This window comes from Ovis canadensis, chromosome X (genome assembly GCF_042477335.2).
Source record: "Ovis canadensis isolate MfBH-ARS-UI-01 breed Bighorn chromosome X, ARS-UI_OviCan_v2, whole genome shotgun sequence".
Classification (NCBI taxonomy): Eukaryota; Metazoa; Chordata; class Mammalia; order Artiodactyla; family Bovidae; genus Ovis; species Ovis canadensis.
The window spans coordinates 18,264,838-18,277,940 of NC_091727.1; the positions used below are offsets into that span (position 1 = coordinate 18,264,838).

Consider the following 13,103-nt stretch of genomic DNA (forward strand, 5'->3'; position numbering starts at 1 on the left):
GAACATGAAGGGATTTGCCCAAAGCTTGGTCATTTATTTCAATTTTTCAAGGCCTCCTGTACATGAGACATTGGGGGTATAAAGCAGGGAATAAAATATAAGCAGGGAATGAAACAAAACCCCTGGCTATAAACAGAGTTTACATTTTAGTGATTTTATGCAACTCACTTTAAAGTTTTAAATTTCTACCTTGAAAAATATTCTATCACTGAAAGTTCTTTACTAATCCAAACTTTATGTCATTTGCATTCCTAAAGGGAAACAAGAGGCAAGGGTGTAGGTCATATAAGACACTTACATTAAAAACAAGCACAACTGCCACAGACATCATTGCAAAGGCATCCTCAATTTACTTTGATGGGTTTTTACAGCACTGTGATCTTGTGAACACAAGGCTTCTTGCCAAGATTAATCTGTTTCTTCTTATTTCCTTGAAGCAAAGATGTACCCACATCATGGTACGTTTCAAACAGCATGTTCTCTTGGAACATCGACTTACTTCTTAATAGATTAAATCAGTGAAACTATTGCTTTTATTCCTCAGATGTCTTGGAGGTAAAAATCCATCACAAGATAAATGAATACAGCAAAGTTTCAGTAAAAATTGTGTAAAAGTTAACATTTTTAACTGCTTCAGGGACTAAATATTGAGGGAGTGGTTAAGGACCCAAGTTCTAGAATTCTGTTGTTGTTGTTGTTCAGTCACTTAGTCGTCTCCAACTCTTTGCAACTCCATGGACTGTAGCACGTCAGGCTTCCCTGTCCTTCACTATTTCCCAGAGTTTGCTCAAATTCATGTCCATTCAGTCAGTGATGCCATCCAACCACCTCATCCTCTGTCACCCCCTTGTCCTCTTGCCTTCAATCTTTCCCAGCATCAGGGTGTTTTCCAATCAGTCAGCTCTTTGTATCAGGTGGCCAAAGTATTGGAGCTTCAGCATCAGTCCTTCCAATGAATATTCAGGGTTGATTTCCTTTAGGATTGACTGGTTTGATCTCCTTGCAGTCCAAGGGACTCGCAAGAGTCTTCTCTAGCACCACAGCTTGAAAGCATCAATTCTTAAGTGCTCAGCCTTTTTTACGGTAGAGCTCTCGAGAATGCTACCACTTCTACTTTTCAGTTGTGTGAAGTGACTCGAACTGTCCAAGCCTCAGTTCCCTCATTTAGAAAATAAAGGATTAACACTTGATTGTAGCTCCTGTCAGGATTCACTAAGGTAACACATGAAGCTTTTTAAAAAATATTTATTTGGCTGAGCCAGGTCTGAGTTGCTGCATGTGGGTCTTCGATCTTTGTTGTGGCATGTGAACTCTTAGTTGCAACATGTGGGGTCTAGTTCCCGGACTAGGAATCAAATGTGGGTTTCTGGCACTGGGATTGTGGAGTCTTAGCCACTGGACCACCAGGAAAGTCCCAAAGTATTTAAACTGATGTGACAAATGTAAACCTCTATGAAGACCCACACCCTCTCCAGCCTTCTGTTCTTTCATCCTGCAGATACTGTTAGTTTAGGCACTCAGCCTTTCAAAGTGAAGGTAAAGTCACTCAGTGTCTGACTCTTTGCGACCCCATGGACTATACAGTCCATGGAATTCTGCAGGCCTGAATACTGCAGTGGGTAGCCTTTTCCTTCTCCAGGGGATCTTCCCAACCCAGGGATCGAATGCAAGTCTCCCATATTGCAGGCAGATTCTTGACAGCTGAGCCACAAGGAAAGCCCAATACTGGAGTGGGTAGCCTGTCCCAGGAATTGGACCAGGGTCTTCTAGCATTGCAGGCAGATTCTTTACCAACTGAGCTATCAGGGAAGACAACCTTTCAAAACCTCAGGTTATCTCCATTTTTACTTGAGATCCCTAGCCCCTCCCTTTCAGTGTTTTTCAGATGGCTACCACTGTTTCAGCATCAAATCCAAACTGAAAATATCCAGGCACAGCATTATCAAATAGAACTTTCTGCAACGATGGAAATACTGTGTCTGCACTGTCCCATAAGGCAGCCACTAGCCCCGGGTGAACACTGAGTGCTTGACATGTAACTTGTGTGACTGAGGATCTGAATTTCTAATTTCACTTCATTTTAATTAATTTAATTTTAAATAGCCACATCCGTCTAGTGGCTATCATATTAGAGAGAGTGCATGTCTAGAAGAAGAGGAGAAACCTGGAGTGTCAAGAGTGGGGAAGTTTTTCCTAGAAGTCCCCCAGCAGATTTTCCCAGGTGTCTCTTTGGGCTAAAGCTGGTCACATGCCTACTCCTAAATCAAATATTGGCAAGGAAAACCATTTCCACAGGTAGGTTAAAATAATCAAGATTCAGTGAGGGCACAGCAGCCCCAGCCCTGGCAGCGCCTGAGCTAGAGCAGGCAGCAGGGCATGGAGGGGCTCAGAGGAGCTGAGCTGGCCCGTGGTGGGTGAGGGGCCCGGCTGGACACTTCTCTCTTCTTTCTGTAATTGATAGTTTGGGCGGTAAAGAGATGGCTGACAGTGTCAAAACCTTCCTGCAGGACCTTGCCAGGAGAATCAAAAGACTCCATTTGGGGAATTTGTACCATCTCAAAGCTAAATGCTTGAATTCAGCAAGAGACAGGAGCAGCGTTGAAGAAGGGCAAGCAGTGTCCTGGCTCAGAGGAGAGCCCAAAGCATAGAAAGGAAGCAAGAGAGTGAACCACATATTGTTAGTAGAATTTTTCAGTGCTGCGCTTGGAATGGTGGAGTTTTCCGGTTCAGTCTCCTTATTTTTTCGAATTCCTGTCCTTCAATCAGTAACAGCCCAGATTATTGGTGACCCATACTACATGGGGATGTCTGGTCGTGGCTGGAGTTCTTCCTTACATCACTTTTCAGTGCTCTCTGGATGCTGCCCCTCTTTGTGCTCAACAAAGTCGTCAACATGATTTGGTTTCAGGATATAGCCAAACTGGCTGGCATTCAAGGTATCGGGGAGGAAGCCTCACCCATTCCCTAGTATCAGGAAAATAAATGCTGACATGCTCTTCAACCGCTTGCTTCAGGCTCTCTTCCTCCTCCAAGGGATGTTTGTGAGTCTCTTTCCCATCCATCTTATTGGTCAGCTGGTTAATCTCCTGCATACTATACTGCTTCGTATATCGTTGGTTCAATAAAGGAATTGAAATGCACCAGCGGCTGCCAAACATGGAAAGGGACTGGCCTTACTACTTTGGATTTGGTTTGCCCCTGGCTTTCCTCACAGCAATGCAGTCCTCCTTCATTGTCGGTGGCTACCTCTTCTCCATGCTCTTTCCTTTATTCATTATCAGCACCAGTGAAGCAAAGACGCCTGGCAAAGCATACCTTTTCCAATTGTGCCTCTTCTCCTTGGTAGTTTTCTTAGGCAAAAGACTCTTCCACAAGACAGCCTACCTGCTGTCAGCCCTGAGTAGATCTACTTCTGCAGAAGAATTCCCATCACCACACCCATCTCCTGCCCAACTGAAGGCTGCTGCAGGCCACTGAGTTGGTCACCCACCATCCAGAGCAGGTGGGTGGGATCAGAAAGACGCTGTGGCAGGTCTTTTCCTGGCTCACCTCCATTCCCTCCCAAGGAAGGTGAGGCCTACCCTGCCAAGAGCCCTGCCCACACTCCATTCTCTCTCAGGAATCCAGATTTTTGTCTCCGGTGCATGTAAAAGGCAGAATCTTCCTGATACCAACCAGTATGGATTTTCAACACCAGTAAGTCGGAAAGGACCACAGGTTTTTCTGCAGTTCTTTTCTAGCATTTGCCGGCCCCATTCCTGGACTGATCTGAATACTCTTTCTCCCTGTGCCATTTCCGCTCTCACTTCCCCATCTTGCCTTCCACCACTCTTGGATAAATGGATTTTTGTAATTCGACCTATTGTATTTGGTGGACCTGTTATTTTTGTTCTTCTGTGAAGCACATATATTGGGTGTGGGAGGGACAGGAGGCTCGGCTGCTCCTGGTCACTCACTTTATAGTCATCACTGTCTTGTTTCTTGTAACTCAGGTTAGATTTTGGTCTCTTGCTCCACTGTAAAAACAAAAAACAAAACACGAGCTGGAAGACACGGGACAGAAGAAAGACCTCACAAGCCAGATCTCCACTGTGTTTGAGGAATGATTTTCCTTCTCCACCTTTAAGGGGAAAAAGCTTTTTCACTGGTACATTTAAAGATCTGCCAAAGACAGGGAGGTACCAATTTCGGACAAGTGCCACTGCAACATGGAATGTTCAAAGAACCTGAACTTTTAAACTGGAGGTCTGAACTTGACTGCTGGCCACTTTAGGGCCTGTCTGGTGTTTCAAAGGAGTATTGTGGGAAGCCACTCAGTCATGTCCAACTCTTTGAGACCCCATGGGTTGTAGCCCACCAGGCTCGTCTGCCCATGGAATTCTCTAGGCAAGAGCACTGGACTGCATTGCCATTCCCTTCTCCAGAGGATCTTCCCAACCCAGGAATTGAACCTGGGTCTCCAGCATTGCAGGCAGATTTTTTACCATCTGAGCCACCAGGGAAGCCTGGAATATTGGAAGCCAAAGAACACTGGGTGCTGCAAATAGGAACTGAAGGGGTAAACTTATTAAACCCTTTAAACCTGAAAAAAAAAAAAAGTCAGAATTTACTCAGGAGAAGGGTGGAAAGAAGAGAGCACCCTACAAAGCCAGGCTTAGCCAGCAAGTAAAGAAACAAAGCATGGTTGTAACATTAACGATCAGGAGTAAGTTCCACACAGCTTCTGTACTGTCTAGATCAGGAGTAAACTACAGTCCATGGGCTAAATCTTGCAACTCAAGTTTTACTGTCTCAAAACCACACCTACTCATTTACATTAGTGGTTGGGACATAGACTTGGATTACTGTGATATTGAATGGTTTGCCTTGGAAACGAACAGAGATCATTCTGTCCTTTTTAAGATTGCACCCAAGGACTACATTCTGGACTCTTTTGTTGACTATGAGGGCTACTCCATTTCTTCTAAGGGATTTTTGCCCACAGTAGTAGATATAATGTTCATCTGAATTAAAATTGCCCATTCCAGTCCATTTCAGTTCACTTATTCGTAAAATGTCGATGTTCACTCTTGCCAGCTCCTATTTCACCACCCGACTTACCTTGCTTCATGGACCTAACATTCCAGGTTCCTATGCAATACTGTTCTTTACATCATGAGACTTTACTTCCATCACTCAGTCATATCCACAAGTAGGCGTTGTTTTCACTTTGGCTCAGCCTCTTCATTCTTTCCGGAGCTACTTCTCCACTCTTCTCCAGTAGCATATTGGGCACCTAATGACCTGCGGGTTCATCCTTCAGTGTCTTATCTTTTGGCCTTTTCACACTGTTCATGGGGTTCTCAACACAAGAATACTGAAGTGATTTGCCATTCCCTTCTCCAGTGGACCACATTTTATGAGAACTCTCCACCATGACCCATCCGTCCTGGGTGGCCCTACATAGCATAGCACATGGTCTCACTGAACTGTGGAAAATTCTTCAAGAGATGGGAATACCAGACCACCTTACCTGCCCGCTGAAAAATCTGTATGCAGGTCAAGAAGCAACAGTTAGAACCGGACATGGAACAATGGACTTGTTCCAAATTGAGAAAGGAGTATATCAAGGCTGTATATTGTCACCTTGCTTATTTATATGCAGAGTACATCATGCGAAATGCCGGGCTGGATGAAGCACAAGCTGGAAACAAGATTGCAGGGAGAAATATCAATAACCTCAGATATGCAGATGACACCACCCTTATGGCAGAAAGTGAAGAGGAACTAAAGAGCCTCTTGATGAAAGTGAGAGGAGAGTGAAAAAACTGGTTTAAAACTCAACATTCAAAAAACAAAAGATAATGGCATCCGGTCCCATCACTCCATGGCACATAGACAGGGAAATAATGGAAACAGTGACAGATTTTGTTTTCTTGGGCTCCAAGATCACTGCAGATGATGACTGCAGCCATGAAACTAAAAGAAGCTTGCTCCTTGGAAGAAAAGTTATGACCAACCTAGACAGCATATTAAAAAGCAGAGACATTACTTTACCAACAAAGGTCCATCTAGTCAAAGCTATGGGTTTTCCAGTAGTCATGTATGGATATGAGAGTTGGACCATAAAGAAAGCTGAGTACCAAAGAATTGATGCTTTTGAACTGTGGTGTTGGAGAAGACTCTTGAGAGTCCCTTGGACTGCAAGAAGATCAAACGAGTCAATCCTAAAGAAAATCGACCCTGAATGTTCATTGCAAGGACTGATGCTGAAGCTGAAGCTCCAATATTTTCTGCACCTGATGTGAAGAGCTGCCTCATTGGAAAAGACCCTGATGCTGGGAAAGATTGAAGGCAGGAGAAGAAGGGGACAACAGAGGATGAGATGGTTGGATGGTATCACCGACTTGATGGACATGAGTTTGAGCAAGCTCCAGAAGTTGGTGATAGACAGGGAGGCCTAATGTGCTGCAATCCATGGGGTCTCAGAGTTGGACGTGACTAAGCAACTGAACTCAACTCATTTACATATTGTCTAGGGCTGCTTTTGAGCAACTAGGGCAGACCCGAGTAGTTGGCCAGAGACCATATGGTTTACAAAGCCAAAATGTTTATCATCCTATTCCTTAAAGAAAAGCTTGTCAAGCCCTCATCTAGAACAACATCCCTCATGGTTAAAGTCACCTGCGTTTAAGATCTTGGCTAAAACTTACTCATATGGCCAAAAGTAGGCACTTCATATGGGCTACTGTATAAGAAAGTTCTGGAAAGCTGCTTTTGGCACCCTGATACTGTTTCTTGCTGGATAACCTAGAAAAGGACCCACCACTTTGAGCTTCAGTCTTCTCACCAGCAAAGTGAGGATATCCTAATACAAACTTCTCCACCCACTTCAGGGGGACATGGGGAGACGATGGATGCCAAGGTGCTCCACAGACCATGAAGAGTCCAGAGGGGTTGCTGCTGCTGTTCTTAATGTTCAGTACTATGTGCTGTTGCCACTGGATCCTAGAGAGACCCTGGAACTTTTCTGTGATCAGCAAGGCAAGGATAGCACTGGTCACTGGGACATTTACCAGTCAGCAAAAGCCATTTCTGGAGCTTTCAGCAATATGGAAATCAAGAGATCCATTGGCTTTGTTGTAACTTTAAGAGTTTTTAAAATAGCGTCAAATAGAAAAATGTAGTTTAGAAAAAAAATGTGACTTTTAAATTGTTTCCAATTTCATATTAAGAGCTTCAAATAGGAGAGTAGCCTTAAAATGGGATTGCTGAGATGAGTGGTTCTTAGTTCAAGGCAAACCCCATGGATCCCCAGTATCCCAGGACAACACATCAGGAATTCAAAGACAGAACCTATTGGATAATTGAACTCATAATGTCAAAGTGTGAAGGAACCTTAACAGTCAATCAGCTGAGCCCCTTCATCATATGGAGGAAAGGAAACATATTCTTCAAGGGTAATTGGTGCCCATGTCCAGCCACCTCACTGAAGTCTATGCAAAAGTTTAGAGGAATAATATATGTTGTATCAGAACTCATTGGGTTCAGATGAGTATAATGCTGGTGCCTTAAGCTGAGGAGGGCAATCCATGTTTTAGTATATCTCCAGGCTTTAGAATAGAGCCACAAATCAAAAGCAACCAAGCAGCCAATTTCTTGAGCACTTATTATGTGCTAACACTTTGGAGGACACAGAGAGGACCTGAGCCTGAACTTGGGACCTAACCGGATATTACTTCATATCAGCAAAGATAAAACCATGAAGAGGAGCAGAATTCAGGACATAGTGACAGCCTTCAACAATTCCTATCAGTGCTCTCACAAACTCAAAGTATTCAGTATGCATGTGCTTTAAGAGTTAGTTTTAAATGTATGGACAGAATTTAGATGCACAGACAGTAGCAACAAGAAACAAGCAAAATTTTAAAAGCCCTCAAGCTTCCTTTGATGTTCAAGATGACTCCATCTTGTGCTGGAGCCTCCATTCCAGAAGTACAGGAGAAGGATCCTTAAACCTGATGAATGACTCAAGAGAATGCTCTCTTCTGCTCTAAAATGCTCTCTAGTCAACCCCATGTCTTCCAGATAAATGCACAATGTTTGTTTTCCCTCCTCTTCCTTTTGGTAGTCAAGATGGCTTCTAGGTCAGGAAGGGGAAGCCAGTGTTCTCACAGCAGGGAGAAGGGCTCTGCGTCAGTGAGCTTACCTTGTGCTGAGCCCTGGGTTCTCAATGGCCTCTCCAGAGATCCCCTTCACCCAGCAGGGTTCCTTCAGGGCCCACTGGTATCCACTGCTTAAGGCCATGTCCAGTGGGCCCATGTTCTGTTCTCTCAGAATCCTACCCAACCTGGGGGGCCCACTCTTGCTGATGCAGTTCCTCTCAGATCTTACTACCAAGTGTCTGTCACATCCTCCCTGTGGTCCCTGGTCTCCACTGTCCACACCATTATCTCTGCAGCCCTGGCTCTCAGCGGAGCTACCCGCTAGGAACACAAGAACCATTGAGAATCCCTTCCCTTCACACAAGAAATGAGAGAAACTTGAACAGGACACCACCTCCAGCCTCCTCTCTGCCTAAGCACACTGTGCCGCCATTTATCATCCCTACCACTGCTCTCTGTTGATGTGTGGGCCACTGTGAGGAGTTCTCACCCAGAATTCTAAGTGGAAAGTGAGACACAATCTCCTCTGGTTTCAGTTTCCTCCCCAACCCATCCAGAGTCTCTGTCATTCCTTGTCACAACTTCTACTTATCAGGGAAAGAGTCAGGACCCAACAGAAGTGACCTCATCATGCCTGCGGGAGATTTTGGGAGGTTGAGAGATTAACCTAGTATCAGATCACCACTGTGGTATTTATAATCTCAACTTTCAGTTCAGTCGCTCAGTAGTGTCTGATTCTTTGCGACCCCATGGACTGCAGCACACCAGGCTTCCCTGACCATCACCCTCTCCCAAAGCTTGCTCAAACTCATGTCCATTGAGTCAGTGATGCCATCCAACCATCTCATCCTCTGTTGTCCCCTTATCCACCTGCCTTCAATCTTTCCCAGTATCAGGGGTTTTTCCAATGAGTCAGTTCTTCACATCAGGTGGTCAAAGTATTAGAGCTTCAGCTTCAGCATCAGTCCTTCCAGTGAATATTTAGGACTGATTTCCTTTAGGATTGACTGGTTTGATCTTCCTGCTGTCCAAGGGGCTCTCAAGAGTCTTCTCAATTTTATAGAGAGGAATTGAGGGACAAGTAGACCAGCACTGGGTTTACATACAAGACTGTTTCCCTACCTTTCAGGAGCACACAGTCTACCTCCTACAGCTCTGACACGCATTGCATAAGAACAAAGACTTGGATGGACAAAGCATGAGAGGGTAAGAGGAGAGAAGACAGTGAGGCCTTGGAGAAGGGGACTTAGAGAGAAATCTATCACTAGAAATGCCTGCAGTACAGAAAGATCTAGATCCAGCCCAGAAAGAGACTAAGTTGGGATTATAGCTCATGAGATCACCAAACTGGCTCTCATGTGTAATTGTTTCCAAGTGGGAAAGACAATTCTGCAAGAATGAAATTATAACCATCTTCCACTAATACGTCATCTCATCCTCTGGAAAATAGTTGTACCTAAAAGGAGACATCCTTGGAAGACAAAAGAGCAGCAGCAGCAGAGGAAAAAAAGAAAGCAAAGAAAAAATGACATTGGCATAGCCCAAGAGAGCTAGAGACCAGAGGTAAGTAAGTTATAGTTACCTGTCAAACCTCATTTGGGCATTGGGTAGACCAAGAATGACTCCCTCAAAGCTACCAAACTACATGAATGACCACCAAACTATACAACTGGAAGTGTGAAGTTCTACGGGCTCTGTCTGGTGGCCAGCAACCTAACAAGAGAGTATCAGTCCAATCTCTCCTCATTGCTAGGAGCTACTGAGTCATCTCTCAGACTTCCAGGGTGAAGCTAGCAGGCCTGCAGTCCACATCCCCCAGAGCCAGGGGCAGTGGCTGCTCTCTGGCAGTTTAGTTCAGACTCCCTCTCCATCTTCTCTTCATGCCTCACCCCACGTTCATTCAGTCTTCCCTTCCTGGGCAACCCGGTAGAGTAGGAACAGTACAGGCTACTGATTCCAATGGGGAATCCTCCAAGCTGTTTGACTCTGGGCAAATGACTTAATCTCTTTGATACTCAGTCTCTTCATCTGCAAACAGAAATGAAAAATATCTACCATAAAGGGTTTTTGTGAGGATTAAACAAGATGATCTATGTAAAGCACCTTGAATGGCCTGCCCCAGGGCAGGTCATCAATACTCATTAGTTTTTATCCCATGAGTTTCTCATCCACCTTGTCGAACTTTTCTTCCCCCTTCTCACTTGGCACATACCATGTGCTGAAAAGACTGATGATGCCAAGGAAGTATGTTTGACTTCCTTGACATGAGACAAAGTGACATGACACAAAGTGACAAGTATAAAGAAGACATGCATAAAAACAAAAGGGAGCACTGATAAAAGAGATTTAATTCTTCTGAAGAGGTCAGGGGAGGTTTTCTAGAGGTAGTCATACTGGGCTGCACTTTGGAGAATGAGCATGTTTCCCAATGGGGATGACCCCAGGAAGCAGAGGGAGGGAGTAGGGAAGGGAGTAAAGCCAACAGTGGGTACATTAATGAGCACATTGCTACCGTGGGGCATCTGGGGCCCAATCCAACAATCCACTGGGTGTACAGAACACACTTTAGCATGATCCCACCAAGGGCTGGGGAAGCTGGCATAGGTAAGCACCAACTCCCATTCTTCACCATTCTGGGGTATTAACTCTCTGGCACTACTAGCTGGTTCCTTGCACAGGTCAAGCATAGACCCATGGGCACAGATCATTCTCAGTGAGACATGGGAGCCATCAAGAAGGCACAGGATCTGTCTGAAGATAACCTCTGGGTGGCTCAAGGGGACATGGGCAGAGCACCAATAGCATCTGCTACAGGTGGCTTAGCATCCTACTAGCATCATGCATGAACTTGGCCAGAGGCCGTATATGTTAGAGCCCCATAGCACTGACTCACACTTTGGGATTTAGTTACAGTTTGTACTTTTTTTCATGTATCCTAGTCATGCCCCTCCAACTGGAGTGTAAACTCCCTGGACTCAGAAATGATGCTCACTCAGCAGGCAGTAATGCTGGGCACACAGCAGGCCCTCATTACCACACAACTACTTATCCAGTGTAGTACAATCAGCAGGTCCCCTCGGCCTTCATCAAAGACCAGGCATCCTGAACTGAAGAGAACCTGTCTCAGCCCAAAGTTGTTCAGAAAGATGGTGCCTATAAGCTATCTAGATGATCCAGTCTGACATCCAGTCCTAAAGTGGATTCCAGCTTTATTTTTAACTTATAGATATACAACTGCTATGCAGAGTACACAACCTAGTGTAGCAGAGAGCTTAAGGATGCTAGAAGATAGGATAGTGTAGTGGTTAAACATACAAACTTTGAGTCAGATGACCTGAGTTGGAATCGCAGCTCTGCAACCAAAATGTGCAAGCTAGGGCAAGTTGCTTACCTTCTCTGTGCCTCAGTTTCCTATAAAATGGAGCTAATAATACTAGTGCCTACTACAAAGGGTTACTGAGTGAGCTTTAAATGAAATAGCTTTTTATAAGGGCTCAGAACAGTGGCTGGCACAAGGTAAATATTATCAAAGTAATTATTAGATAACATGAATGAATACTCTTAATGGGAGTTCTGAAAGACAATAATGATCTCCAATTTAGCCCTTTCCAGATCCCAACACACTTCATTCAGAAAAACCTTTGCATATATGATGTTGTATGTCAATAGAGATGGAAAAGAAAAATGTCTGCCATCATGAAGTTTCTTTTTTTAACATATATTGAGCCTTACAAAAGCCCTCTAGAGGAGCTCAGTATTATACTCATTTTGAAGATAAGGAGACTGAGCCCCATATCAGTCTAGTAGCAAATCGAGATCATACAAATAGCAGGTGGCAGGCATGTGGAGGGCTCGAACCACGGATCTCACCATATTCTACTCTATCATGTGGCACAGTAAAGTTCAGCCAGTTCTTTAAGACCGTGGTTCTATGCTTGGGTAGGCATCAACAACACCCAGAGGGCTGATTAAAGCACAGATGGCTGGGCCTCACCCCCAAAGTTCCCAACTCACCAGGTCTAGGCTGGGCCTGAGAATCTGCACTTCTGAAAAGCTCCCAGGTGATGCTGATGCTGCCTGTCTGGGGGCCACACTCTGAGAACCACTGCCTGAAGAAATCAATTCATCAGAGAGCCAGAGCAAGAAATACATTCAGTGACCTTAGCATCCACTCAGGTTTTCCCTGCTCGGGTTGGTGTCAGAGCTGTGCCCTCTCCTGTTTACCTGGCCCATTTTCACCATTTATTGAAATTAATTAATTAATTTTATTATTACTTTTGGCTGTGCTGGTCTTTGTTGCTGTGTGGACTTTTTTCTAGTTGTGGCGATCAGGGGCTACAGTTTCGTTGTGGAGCACGGGCTCTAGGGCGTTCAGGCTTCAGTAGCTGTAGAACATGGTGGGCTCAGTAGTTGTGGCTCACGAGCTCTAGAGCACAGATTTAGTAGCTGTGGTGCACAGACTTAGGTGCTCCACAGCATGTGGCATCTTTTCAGATCAGGGATCAAATCTGTGTGTCCTGCATTGGCATGTGGATTCTTAACCACTGGACCACCTTCTGGCTTCACAGAAGCCCCTATTTTCGTCATTTTTAAATATACTTCTTCAAAACAGACTTATTTCTATCAAGCAGCTCTCCTTCAGATGATTTTTCCCCTCGTGTTCCACTTTCATTCCTCATCTACCCTGTGGTGGAAAAAGCGCTGAAACACGAGACCAAAGATCTAGTATCTAGTCTGGCTCCACCGCTTCCTAACCAATAATGTCCCTGGGGACGTTTACTCATCAGTAAAGTGAGGACGTTTGATTTTTGCCCTGACAATCCCACAGGGATGTCAGTGTGCTGGGTACATATAATTTCTTACACTTACATTAAGATGCCCCAAGGAGACGGTGAGTGAGCACAGTTTATAAGAACGTCACATGGCCACAACAGAGTTTGTACCCCATGATGTATATCT

General features: G+C 44.7%; 1 protein-coding gene and 1 pseudogene across 8 annotated transcripts in view; one reads left to right on the plus strand and one right to left on the minus strand.

Moving 5' to 3' along the window:
* ADGRG2 (adhesion G protein-coupled receptor G2) overlaps nt 1–13,103 on the minus strand; it is a 134,721-nt gene that overhangs the window by 58,675 nt on the left and 62,943 nt on the right. The window lies entirely within an intron of this gene.
* Nucleotides 2,436–3,477, plus strand: LOC138930170 (etoposide-induced protein 2.4 homolog pseudogene; annotated as a pseudogene).